At 37.2% G+C, this 13837-nt stretch overlaps 1 long non-coding RNA gene across 1 annotated transcript in view; it reads left to right on the top strand.

Annotated features, from left to right (window-relative positions):
- The first annotated feature begins 380 nt into the window (after window positions 1-380).
- The window catches only part of LOC140609416 (uncharacterized), a 68591-nt gene continuing 55134 nt past the window's right edge, over window positions 381-13837 (top strand). Inside the window, exons 1-2 of the long non-coding RNA XR_012011248.1 lie at window positions 381-511; window positions 10672-10725. This is a non-coding gene — a long non-coding RNA (uncharacterized lncRNA). The remainder of the gene's footprint in view (window positions 512-10671; window positions 10726-13837) is intronic.

Genomic DNA, 13837 nt, shown 5'->3' with positions numbered 1-13837 from the left:
TGCTAATCAATTAGAAACACTTCCAGAAAGGTTATGGCATTCTTGGGTTTCAGGTTAGATAACTCTCAGGGGGAAAGGGCTCATTAGCAGTTCTGTATTTAAGGATGAAATAAATTAAGACCTAGGATTGCAAAGAATTAGACAATTTCTTAGAACATTTAAAATAAAATATTAAGAAAGGGAAGACAGGACCTTAAAAAGGATGAAAGGATGAGACAAATTTCTGCAGCATTCAAGGTTGGAAGATGGTTCATATCCAAATAACACGTAACGACGTAGTATTGTTCCTAATAAAAATTGGTTTTAGATTTTATGCAGTGGGTGTTTTGTTGTTGCTGTTAAAATCATCACACCTTCTGTCAATACTCCAGGACTGGCCTGCAGTTCAAGGTCTCTGCAGCAAACGTAAGCCCCGTGTACGATGTCAGCACCTCAAGTACTGTTTACCAGGGCGGTGACCCTGCTGAATTGATTAAACACCGTGTGTCTCTTTCCTGATCTATAAAATGAGGTTAGTCATAGTGCTTCTTGGCTATTTTGAGAATTAAATCATATAATATGTGCCAAGTACTTAATATAATGCTTTGGAGTTGAGGAATATTTAGTAACTTTAGTGGTTGCTATTGTTCTGACGGTTGATATAATAATCATTATCACTACTGTATAATAGTAATTCTTGCACTTTGCTTTCTGGCTGCTTGCACATTTCCCTTTGCAGGTTACACATAAAGGACAATTTATCATCTAGAGCTCCAAGTACAATCCATAATTTCCCTCAAAATCTCACCTCCTACATCTCTCCTCCAACAAGGCAAGATCCTCTTGTGACCCTACCCTTTGATCATCTGTACCTCTTGACATGACAAAGATTTTTCAAAACAAGCGAGAACTATTTTTTAAAAAATTTTTTTCTGTTGACCACTCTTTTCTAGTGCTTTGTTTGTGGGGACTGTACAGTTGAGAATTTAAAATGCCATCAGTAGCAGCACCCCCCTCCCGCCCCGAAGTGCGCACGCGCACACAAACACACTCTTCTTTTATCCTCCGTGATTTTTTCTCTCTCTTGAGAATCACTACCTTTGAATACATGTGAAAAATGGTAGGTAACTCAAAGGTCAATACTTTGTCTAGAAGAAAAAGAATCAGCAAACAGCCAAAATATATTTGCTTGCTCGATTTTCATGTCATCAAAGACTGATTCTTTGATGCAGTGGATAGGCCATAAGAGAAATTTAAAGCATCCTCTATCATTTCCCAGGCAGCTGCTGTTTAATGAGAAGGAGAAGATGAGAAAAGGTGAGAGGAAGAGATGCAGGCAGAGGAGGAGGGAGAGAGAAGGAAAACAAGAAACAAAAGAAATGAGCTATGTAGTGAAGGGAAGCTTGGTAATTTCTTCATCACAAAAGCTTTGGATATGGATCTATATTACAAGATTCGGACACTGTCTACTTCCTTTTATTCTGATATTTACATTTGCGGGTTCTCATCATTTTGTATGTATTCATAGATGTTTTAGTGGAGTGGTAGGAGATGTGGTATTGGAGATTCTTAAATACTGTTTTAATCTACAGGGTTCAATAATTCTATTTCTGAACTAGGAGAAAATGTTAGAGATTTTATTTACACATTTGAGAGAGAGAGAGAGAGAGAGAGAGAGAGAGAGAGAGAGAGAAAGAAAGAAAGAATGTGCTCACACGAGAGGTGGGAAGGGGCAGAGGGAGAGGGTGAGGGAGAGGAAGAAGCAGACTCCATACTGAGCATGGAGCCAGATGTGGACTCCAGCCCAGGACCCCAGCCCAGAGCCCCAGCCCAGAGCTCCAGCCCAGGGCTCCATCCTAGGGTCCCAGCCCAGAGCCCCAGCCCAGGGCATCAGCTCAGGCCCCAGCTCAGGCCCCCATCCTAGAGCCCCAGCCCAGGGTACCAGCTCAGGCCCCAGCTCAGGCCCCCAGCCCAGGGCCCTATCCCAGAGCCCCAGCCCTGGGCTCTGAGATCATGACCTGAGAGGAAGTCAGCCACTTAACTGTTGCTGTACCTCCACCAGGCTCCCTGCTATGAGAAGATGTTAAAGCTTGAAATGGGTGGGTGGGTGGGTGTGCAAATAGAAAAAGAGAAGGACACCGTTGAAGTTTTGTGTGTATATGTTTAAAAGGAAGAGAAAAGAAGAGAAAGAAAACCTTTAACAGAACAGTCCGTTTCTTGCTTGATCTCTGTCCATAGTCCTCTCCTTGATTTTGCATCTATGTATTTTCTGTGTTTTTTAAACCATCATCCCACAGTTCAAGACTTATGAAACCCCAGTTAATGTTTTCTGCAAACAAAAACAATTGTGACGTCCACAGAGTATATGATTTTATGAACTGAGAACTACCTACCTAAGGCAAGATAGGCTTTCCAGAACATTACCTGATTAATCAATTGATATTATACACCCGTGCTTCCTTAACTTGTTGAAGTCATAGAATTCAAGTATCAGCTATGCACGGTTAGAAATATTTCAAGCTTGAAAGGACTGGTGTTTTCAATACCACAGTCTGCTAACTGGACACAAACAATGTCAACATATTTTGGAAAATACCTGATAACATGCAGACTTAAGATTTGCATAGTCTTCATTCTTTAGAGTGCAGGATTCTTAGATTACACTTTCCACCGTCCAAGGCTTCTCAGTCATCAGTGCAGCTTTCTCAAGCACTTAGCGGTGTTAGAAGTTTGAGGTGGTGCTGAATTGTTCCCCTATATGCAAGTTTGGTAATTAAAATATTTTTCCCTCAAAGTTGAACTTCTGTAATGTTTCTTGATGATATAAAGGATCAAAAAGAGTCTGCATGATTATGCTAGCTTCACCCTGTCCATTCTGTTTCTTGCTATTTTGAATTAATTTTATTTATTCAAGTGTTATTTTTGTCCTTGATTTTTTTAAATCTGCAAGTTGCATTTTCTTTTTTATATTTTATTTATTTATTCATGAGAGACAGAGAGACACCACCCAGGCATCCTTGCAAGTTACATTTTCATCCCATCTTTTTTTTCCCCTGTGCATTCTGTGTTAGAAGTATTATTTTATTACAAATGTTATTACAGGAAAAATTAGAGAGGGAGACAAACCATGAGAGACTCCTAACTCTGGGAAACACAAAAGGTTGTGGAAGAGGAGGTGGGTGGGGGGAACGGGGTAACTGGGTGATAGGCACTGAGGAGGGCACTTGAGGGGATGAGCACTGGGTGTTATACTATATGTTGGCAAATTGAATTTAAATAAAAAAGAAAAAAATTGACAAAAATAATAGAAAAAAATATTATTAGAGGGGTGCCTGGGTGGCTCAGTCAGTTAAGCCTCCGACTTTGGTTTCAGCTCAGGTCATGACCTCAGAGTCCTGAGATCGAGCCTCACAATGGGCTCTATGCTCAGTGGGGAGTCTGCTTGAAGCTTGAAGCTCAAGTGCTTTCTCTCTTTCTCAAATAAATAAATAAATAAATAAATGTTTAAAAAACATTACGACATTATTTATAGTGTTCATATCATTTATGGGAAAGTTTTCTTCTATCCCAGCATATATAAACTAATGTACATTGTTCGTATATTCGTATGCATTATTACCCGTTTTTTGGTCACTTTTTTCCTGGTTGGGTTGATTTTGTCCAGATTTTTTTCTTTGCTTTTTGACATGTTTTGATAGTGTTCTCACCGAATCCACATAGCTTGTTTTCTGCACTTTGTTACTGTTTACTACGAAGCTATTTTCTGTTTTACATACATCTCTATAGCCTGAAAGCATTACAGGTAAAGGAAAGAGTTTGAGTGAGGCAGTATGCAACCTTCTTGGAAAGAAAATCCAAGTTCTCTTCTGATTTCCACAATGATGTTAAATGGCCACGTTTTGTGTCCTCAGTGCCCGCCATAGAGCCTGGCACCTATTAAATGATTATTCAATAAAAGAAGGTACAACCATCTTAGACCGGAACACCTGTCACATAATTGAATGGTTATCATCCTTCTGCTACAGAATGTTTCTTCTATTCATTATGTACTTTGAAATTCACACTTCAATTAGAATTAGCAAACTCATGCCATGCTACAGAAAACTGGAATTGGCACACTTTGCATTCGTTCATATTTTATCAGTGCAAGCAAGGCACAGGTCCATGCCTGCTTTTGAGGAAGAAGTACATCTGCTGTCCTCGAGGAGGAATAGAAATACCAGTGGGAAGAGACATATATGCTTTGAGTGTAGGGGAGAAATATTCAGAAACAAAAATATAATGTACCTTAAGTTTTCCACACCTTCCCTGTAGGCAGCCTTTTCTAGAACTCACCATTCTTCAAACATGTAAGATAAAGACACAACCTCAGATTTTTATTCTTTATATCTGAAGGTAATATTAAGAATTTCCTGGCCTCTGTCTGCCTAGCCTGTGCTCCCTTGGATTTATAGGATTCAGTTATCTTGATCGTTAATACTCTTGATGGTTCTTTCAGTTTCTAGAATCATGTTGGTTTGCTTGGTAGCCATTTTTTTAAGGATTTTAATTATAATGTATATTTTAATATTTAAAGGAAATGATGTGTTGCAGTTAAGTTCTGCCATTTTTGTTGTTGTTGTTGTTATTCAGGCTCAAATATTGGCCAAGATCCTTAGAGCAATGATATGTACTCTGATATTCTTTTGTTCTATCATCTCTCAACATTACCTTATTTGTAGTTTTATTCAATGCATATTTTCATGTATTTAATATATGACATATTCTAGATAGTACAGTGTTAGTACAGTGTTGGTGTGTCTGTTAATATTTTTTATTCCTTAATATTATGTCAAAAGATTAAGAATTTCATCTATTTAATTAAAAATTTAGCTTATGCTCTTCTTTAAAATGTTCAGGAATAAAGATATCTTGAATTTGCTGGTATTTTACATTTTATAGTAACTTCTTCTAGTACACTGTTTTTTAAAAAAGATCTTTTTAAAAAATATTTTTAAATCTTTTATTTTCTTAAATATACTTTTTTTTTTAAAACATTTTTTTTATTTATTTATGATAGTCATACAGAGAGAGAGAGAGGCAGAGACACAACAGGCAGAGGGAGAAGCAGGCTCCATGTGCCGGGAGCCCAACGTGGGATTTGATCCCGGGTCTCCAGGATCGCGCCCTGGGCCAAAGGCAGGCGCCAAACCGCTGCGCCACCCAGGGATCCCATTATTTTCTTAAATATACTTTTCAACTTAGACATCTTTAGCAATGTCACATTCATATTTGCCGTGTTCTATCAGGGTCCGCAAGAAAACTACTACTAGGTTGTAGATCATATTTTGGGTATCAGAGGGTGAGCTCAGAACTTGTACATAACTAAGATCTACATCCTTGCCAGCATTTGTTCTCTCTTGTCTTTTTGATAGTAGCCATTCTAAGAAATGTGAAGTGATACCCTTTGTGGTTTTGATTTGCATTCCCAAATAATTAGTGATGTCAAACACCACCTCAAGTTGGCCATTTGAATATCCTCTTTGTGGGATGCCTGGGCGGCTCAGCCATTGGCTCAGGTTATGATCCCAGGTCCCACATCAGGATCTCTACAGGGAGCCTGTGTCTCCCTCTGCCTGTGTCTCTGCCTCTCTCTGTCTTTCATGAATAATAAATAATAAAATAAAAAAAAATCCTCTTGGGAAAAATGTTTCTTCAGATTTTAGCCAATTATTTGACTAAATAAATCATTTGCTATTTATTTATTTATTATTTTTATTAACCCCTTACCAGATGTATATGGTTTACAAATATTTTTTTCCCATTCCCTAGGTTGCCTTTTCATGTTGTTAATCATTTATTTTGCTGTGCAGAAGCTTTTTAGTTTGATGGTTCTACTTGTTTATTTTTTATTTGGTTGCTTGTGTCTTAGATGTCGTATCTAAAAAATCATTGCCAAGACCCACGTCAAGAAGCTTCTTTCCCTGTTTCTTTCAGGACCTCTTTGGTTTCAGTTCTTATATTTAAATCTTTAATCTATTTTGAATTATCTTTTTAAAAAAGATTTTTTAAAGACTTTTTTTTTATTTTAAAGATTTTATTCTTAAGTAATCTCTACACCTAACGTGGGGTTCAAACCCACAACCCCAAGATCAAGAGTTGCATGCTCCACTGGCAGCCAGCCAGGAACCCCTGAGTTGATTTTTTTTTAAGTGACATAAGATCAAGATCCAGTTTCAATCTTTTACATGTAAATGCTCAATTTTCCCAGACCCAGTTATTGTCTTTTGTTCATGGAGTATTCTTGGCTTCCATGTCAAATATTAGTTGTTAGTGTTTTTGTCTCTTTTAACTACCTCTAACTTTTTTATATTACAGAATATGGATATATCCACTGACTGTTCTTTTTTTCTAGATTTAATATGTAATATATATTTTTTTCCACTGTAAGGTGCTTGAATTTTATAATAGCTTAGAAAAACGTGGTGTTTGATAGGTGAAAATGTGTTGGCATTGTTAAAGCTTATCGCCCAAAGATTTATAAGTGAAGACACATTTAAAGGCACAGTGAGTATGGTAATTGCTGCAATGAATCCTGTGAACTTTCAGTATATTGTTCAGCAATGCCCTAGAGATGTGTCATTTCTAACACATTATTTTTGATATCACATCTCTTAGACATTTGCCAGAATGCCAAATTTATTATTGAATATATATTACTGGTTATTATTTTAAATACTCCATAATCAACTACAATTTATCATTACAACTCACAGATCTAATTTACAATCTAGTAAAAAATATGGAGGCTTAGATTTTAACATCTGTAGCAGTAAAATATCTTAAAACCAAAAAATTTTACTTGGTTGAAAAGCAATTTTGAAGGAAGAATAGGCTAAGATTATTAAAAAGTACAATACCACAGCCACCTGGTTTTTCAAAGTAAATACAAATGACACAGCTTGCATAGTTTGAAAAACCAAAAACCATAACGAACTGTATAATTTTTAATGTTTAGTAAAGAATAAAAATAATTTAGAATAAATTGTTTATTATTAAATTAGAAGAAGGGATTATTTATTTAATTTAGTAGGATAAATCATTTTTTACTGTTTAGTTCCACCCTCTGTGAAAGATGAATTGCAACAAAATATGTTCACTCAATCAAAAAAAAATCACTCTTCCAATTACTGAAATTCACCATGCACATCTCTGTATGTAGCTGATACTTAAACATCCATCAGAGAGAGGGATTTGAATCTCATGCTGAGGTTACAAGTGGCGTCATTTGCAAGATCTACTTTTAGTCTGAAATTTTCAGTTGGTATCGATCAAGATGGCTTTAATGTTCTCCTCAGCTTCACTACACTTTAGACAAAGCTTCTTTTGGACTCTAGGCCTCTGACCTCCCCTTTCTTAGACCATTTACTTTAGAAAAGCTGTAACTGTAAATTCTTTCTCTGCCCTGTTGAGATGTAAATCTTTTTAAAAGCCTCTTGCAACTCATTGGGGTTGAGTTTAGACTTAGTTCCAACCTCTCTCCCCTATCACAATAGTCTTCAAGTCTTCCTTACCTGATTAACTTTGCCCAGTGTAATTTTTGCCTTCACACAATCGATGTTCAAGTTATTTTAGTGTTTATGAAGGGAACTTTAATGTCACTTCTTTTATTATACAGTGGGAAAACAAAGCAAAATAAATAAAAATATCTGAACTTGGATAAGATAACCTGGATTCAAGTTCTTTTTCTCCACTTGCAAATTATTAAAAGATATAGTTCATATTTTTCCTGTGATCATCAAGTAAACCTTAACAACACACTAAAGAAGGGATACATACATTTCCTGGCATTTGCCATAGATTGAATGTCTGCGTTCACTACCACCCCCAAATTCATGTATTGAAAAACCTAATCCCCACTGTGATGATCTTTGGTGGTAGGACCTTTGGAAGGTGACTAATTAGGCCATGAGGGTAGAGTCTTTGTGAATGAAATTACTACCCTTTTAAAAGAGACCCCAGGGAACTATCTTACTCCCTCTGCCATGTGAGGGTGCTGCAAGAAGACAGCCATCTAGGTGCTTTCTCACCAGGCACTGCATCCACTGATGTCTTAATCTTGGATTTCCCAGCCTTCAGACTATGAGAAATTTCTTTGTATAAGCCACCCAGTCTTTTGTATTTTTGTTAGAGTAGCCCAAGCAGACTAAGACAGTACCTTATACTAATTTAGCATTATCAGATTCATTTTCCTTTTCCTTTGAAAGGACAGACATAGTGATGGCACAAGGTATAAAAAATTAACAGCGTGAATACATTTGCTCTGAAAATTACTTTCTGATATTTTGTAAATAGATACCTCTAAGAAAAAAAATACTCAAAGATATGTTCTTAATGTAGTTTGATTGTAGTTCTGGCAAACATTAGCACATCAAAAGATAAATACATTTAAATGGGAAAGAACAAGATTTATATAAAAGCATATGCTAATTATTATTCTAAAATAGTAAAGCAGAGCCCTTATGAGATTGGTGTAGACATATCTTCAAATGGCAGTCTGATCAGCAACAACAACACGCCCTCAGTCTACATATCTTTTCTAACTGTGTAGGGGGCCTTTGATAGAATACTAATGTTATGAGAATTATAATCCCACTCACTAATTTATAGTTGTGTTGTGAAGCGTTGTTGTGAAGCGTTTTCTGAATTGAGTTTTTCATCCATAATTCCTGCCACTCAATTTGACATTAGTTAGGAAAGCCAAATAGAAAGTCAGAAGCTATCAACAAAATGGCCAACAGATTTTCTTACACAAAGTTGAAGACATTCTCTGCATTACAAATTATAAATATGGGGACACCTGGGTGGCTCAGTGGTTGAGCCTTCACCTCAGGTCGTGATCCCAGGGCCTGGGATTGAGTCTCACATTGGGCTCCCTGAAGGGAGACTGCTTCTGCCTCTGCCTGTGTCTCTGCCTCTCTCTCTCTGTGTCTCTCATGAATAAACCAATAAAATATTTTAAAAAATAATAAATATGGTTAATAGACAACATTTGGGGGAAATATTCACAAGTATAGAAGGCAAAAGATTATCATATAAAGATTTCCTGAAGTATAGAAAATTAGTAGAGTAATGGATGAAAGAAAGATACAAGCATTGATTTAAAGAAATAAATTATAATTTGTCAACAGGGATGCTCAACAAAACCGCTGAATGTTGAAAATTAAGACAGTTTAAATAGTCCATATATTAGAATATTTAAAAATATAAGATTGTTAATACACAGCATTATTAATAATAGTGATATTTCATCTAAAAAGTTGACTCTTACAGAAATACTCAAAATATTTTGTATATATATATATATATATATGAATGTTCACTGCAACATTGTTCATAGTGGCCACATATTACTAATAACATCCATATCCACTTAGTAGGGAATGGTTGAATAAACTGTGAATTATTCATATAAAAGCAAATTATAAAATCATTTAATAGAATTACCAGGAGCAAAGAGATCTGAAAGTATGTTTTATGGTGAGAGATTTTTCAAAAAGTAAAATAGCAAGTTACCAAGTTATGTGTAAGAAAGTATATTTCATCCCATATGTATTCAAACAACTATATACACTTGTGTCTACACACACACAGAAAAGTATAAAAATATTTTACATACTCATATCAAATTTTTCATGATTGTCACCGATGGGGTGTTAAAAGATTGTGGAGAATTAAATGAAAATACATCGATGTGCTTACGTTATCTTACTTCTGAAAGAAAACATAAAAGGGCTGACATCAAAATTATTACCAAATTTAATCATTTTAGAGTAGCAATTTTATTTGGAATAAACATTTACATGGTTATGATTCTAAGAAAATGTAGTGATGGGTAAATAACAGTAATTACTGTTATTAGATATGCCGTTTCTTTGTAAAAACTATGCCATATCCTACAATTTTTATGCTGTGGATATGTAAAAAAAAGTTTTTTTAAAGATTGTATTTATTCATGAGAGACACAAAGGCAGAGACATAAGAAGAGGGAGACGCAGGCTCCTCGCAGGGAGCTCGATGCGGGATTCCAGGACCCCAGGGATGATGCCCTGAGCCAATGGCAGATGCTCAACCACTGAGCCATCCACGTCCCTGATATGTAAAATTTTGAAATTTATTTTGGATTGATCACTTTGGGGGAAATGATTAAAGGAGGAACTAATGATTAAAGAATTTACTATGAATTCTTATAAATATTAAGAGTTTACTATGAATTCTTATCAGTGGGAATTGACTGGAGCTTCATGGTGATCACTTAACCAAAACCAGAGGTCTGGCAATCACATTTTTATCAGCTAATATTTATTTCTGACAATGACTTACCAAGTGGAACCCATATACTGCTTCAGTGGGATATCACATTTGAGATAGTGGACTCTCTGATCTTGAGCTAACCTTAACTTTGAAAGCCAGCCTAGCTGGCCAAGAGCTGGACATAAACCCTCATTGTGCCATTAGCATTTGGCACCGCTACTTTACAGAAACTGTACCTTACTTAGTCTGTCATTCACATTACCTATTTCTTGTGTTTTTCAGCTGATATTGGAATTCAATCACATTTTCTTTCGATTTTGTCTTATAAGCAGTTGTAATATACTCTCATTTATTCCTCACAGCTAGTTGAGGTGACTGGAATTTTATTCTTTTTTTCAGATTTGGAAAGTGAGGAATGAAGATGTGAAAAAGTCATCCAAGATCTTATTTCCAGTAAGTAGTGGGGCTCTGATCTGAATCCAGGCTATTTGCTTTCAAGGTTTTTTATTTTTCATTTTTTGTTTTTGTTTCTCTCTCTCTCTCTTTTTGGCTTGGTTTGGTTTTGCCATGTTGCATTGTAGTGTTCATTTCGGCCTTACCACTGGACCTCAGATGGGTTATCAAGGCCATTTAAAGATAAAGAAACTGTGAGACGGTTGAGATTCAAAACCAAGCAGTCTGACCCAGAGCCATGCCCTGAACCACTGTTCTGTAATGTCCAGATCCATTCTATATCTATGCTTTTGTCTCCCTGTGGATGTATTTATATTTACAAAGCATATATATGGATACACACAAATATATATGCTTAATTTGCATGGCATGCATAAACACACAACTATTATATTTCAGGAAAAATATATCCTTCATGAATTATATTTTCCTCACAAATAGCTCATCTAGCCAAATGGAGATGAGCACACTTTGTTCCCAACACAGGTATACATATGGGATTAATTCCTTTCCTGCAGGCCACAGACAATTTACTATGGCCACTGGGGTTGAAAACTAAGAGTTTCTTTATTGTCCAAACACAAACAGAGAATATGCAGCACCATGATTGTCCATGCACCACTTCTAGGGAGTCAAGTGAGAGTTTTGCCTCTAAGAACACCTAGGATTGAGCTTAGCCATCTCTGTCTTATCACCCACTGTTAAAACCTAACAATGGGTTATTTGTGGGTTGGAAACTGTGGTTAAAAGAGAGACTACAAGGACACTGGACAAAGTTACTCAACTTCCCTAAGCTTGGATTTCCCCTTGTGTAAATGAAGGATAGCAACGAAATGCTCTACTGCTGTAATGAGCTTCTGGTACATTCTAAGTCCCCAATAAAAATAGAGATTTCCACAGTATAAAAACTACTGTCATGATCACCAGCAGAAAAAAGAAAAAGTGGTCTTTTCTGGGAGGAAAGAGAAAGTAAGTGCAAACAGTGTAGTTTAGAGGCAGAACTGGAACACAATCTGAGGGTGAGCCTGAGGAAACATGCCCCTGGAGAATGCAGAATTAAATAAACAAGAGCCCAGGAACCGAAGGGAAACCAAGAATCCCTTTCATCCTGTACCTATAGTAGCAATAACATGGAGACAGATGCTGAAATTTGAAGAACTCCCTTCATTTTTAAACTCAGCATTTTTTGGTGTGGCTCAGGGGTATTAGACAATTCTCTAAAACTATAAAAAAAAATTCCCAAGAATATTTATTTTCATTCTCCTCTTATATAAGAATTTTTATATTGAAATCTGGGAATTTTCAGGGAAAAAAGTTCATGATTATGAACAGATCATTATGGGCTCTTATGAAGAACTCTGTTATACATGTAAAAAAAAAAAAAAAAAAAGCCATGATAGAGGCACAGTATTATCTGAAATCTCTTGTTTCAGTGCAATAAATAGAGATAGAACACAAAGGAGTAAATGTGAGTATTAATGAGGAATTTAATGCCTTCTCTGTCATAAATTGAAAGTAGTCAAGCAAAGTCTTCCTAAAAGGCAATGAGAAATACCGAAGGTATAAAGATAGGCATATCTCTCTCTCTGTCCATCTATAAAAAGCTAAGAATTCAAAACATTACACTTGCACAAGTCCTTAAAGACCTATGAAGAGTGAATTACTAAGTCTCCCAAAGTTTCTACTGACCCAAGGGCATAAGGATATTTATATATATATACTTGTTGCATTGTTTTTAATAACAAAACTAGAATTGATGTAAATTCAAGACTTGTTGAATTAATTATGATAATCGTCGGGCAATAAAGTATCATTTACTATTAAGAAGAATAAGGTAAATCTATGAGTATAGATGTGGGGAGAAAACCAATGTGGGATAAAATAAGGAAAAAAGTAAATTACCGATTAGTATATTATATGCCTATATATGTCTAGGACTACACACGTGTGTGTGTAACTATTTGTAAAAAAAATGTGCATATGTAAATACTTAATCATATGTGCTTGTTTATGTATTACAAACATATACATAATTCATAAGTATTCATAAGTATTATGAATTTCTGGAAATATACGAGGAAAGGTAAAAGGTAGCAACAAACAGGAACTTGGAAGATGAAAGTGATCAGATCAGAAAACTTTTATTTTCTCATAAATACATTAGCTTCATAGCTTCTTTTTCTTGAAATACAGAATTTTATTTAGAGACTGTTTAATGTAGGAAAAAACCCTGTCAAGAAAGACCACGTAGAAAATGGATTCCCAATAAAATGGGATTTTAGGGCAACAAAATTCTAAAAGGCCACAAAAGGGAGATAGCACCACTGTTAACTGAACAACGGCTAGTGACTTGCAGTTTTTGCATCGTTAATCACTGAATGTGGGTTTTTCCTCTGCGGTCCACACGGAGCATGCACTACGCAACAATTTTATCAAAAAGTACCTGCTTTCCACACGCATTTAGGGCAAGCTGCCACCGGAAACACATCAGAACATCGGGCCGCACAGTCTCACTAGCGGGAGACACGTTTTGTGGAATCCTGTGACGCGCAGGAACTGAATAAAAAGGTGAGAGGCAGAGCCAGCGAGGAAGAGGCAAGGACTCACACATATGAAATGTTAATAATTCACTGGGATGCGGTACCTTATTTTCTGCAAAAGAGAAGTGACATTTAGCAAACACGCTCCCGAATTTTATCTCCGAAGAGAAGGGCGCGCTGGCAAAGTATCCCAGGGCCTGGAGGGCTGTGCGCATCCGTGGTGCTGGTGGCCCTGGCCTTCCCCGGCCTTCCCCGCAGCTTTCCACCCCCACTACGGCCCGCAGCACCTCCTGCGGCCTTCCCCGCGGCCTTCCCTGCGGCCTTCCCCACCCCCGCGCCCCCCAGCACCTCCCCCGGCCTTCCCTGCGGCCTCCCCCCCAGCACCTCCTGCGTCCTTCCCTGCGGCCTTCCACCCCCTGCGCCCCCAGCACGTCCCGTGGCCTTCCCCCCCAGCACCTCCCACTGCCTTCGCTGCGGCCTCCCCCCCTACCTCCTGCGGCCTTCCCCGCGGCCTTCCCCTGCCCCCGCGCCCTGCAGCACCTCCCACGGCCTTCCCCGTGGCCTCCCCCACC

Source organism: Canis lupus, chromosome 18, assembly GCF_048164855.1.
Source record: "Canis lupus baileyi chromosome 18, mCanLup2.hap1, whole genome shotgun sequence".
In the NCBI taxonomy this organism is placed as follows: domain Eukaryota; kingdom Metazoa; phylum Chordata; class Mammalia; order Carnivora; family Canidae; genus Canis; species Canis lupus.
Note: the sequence above shows the minus strand (reverse complement) of the source record. Positions and strands in the feature narration are given on the sequence as shown.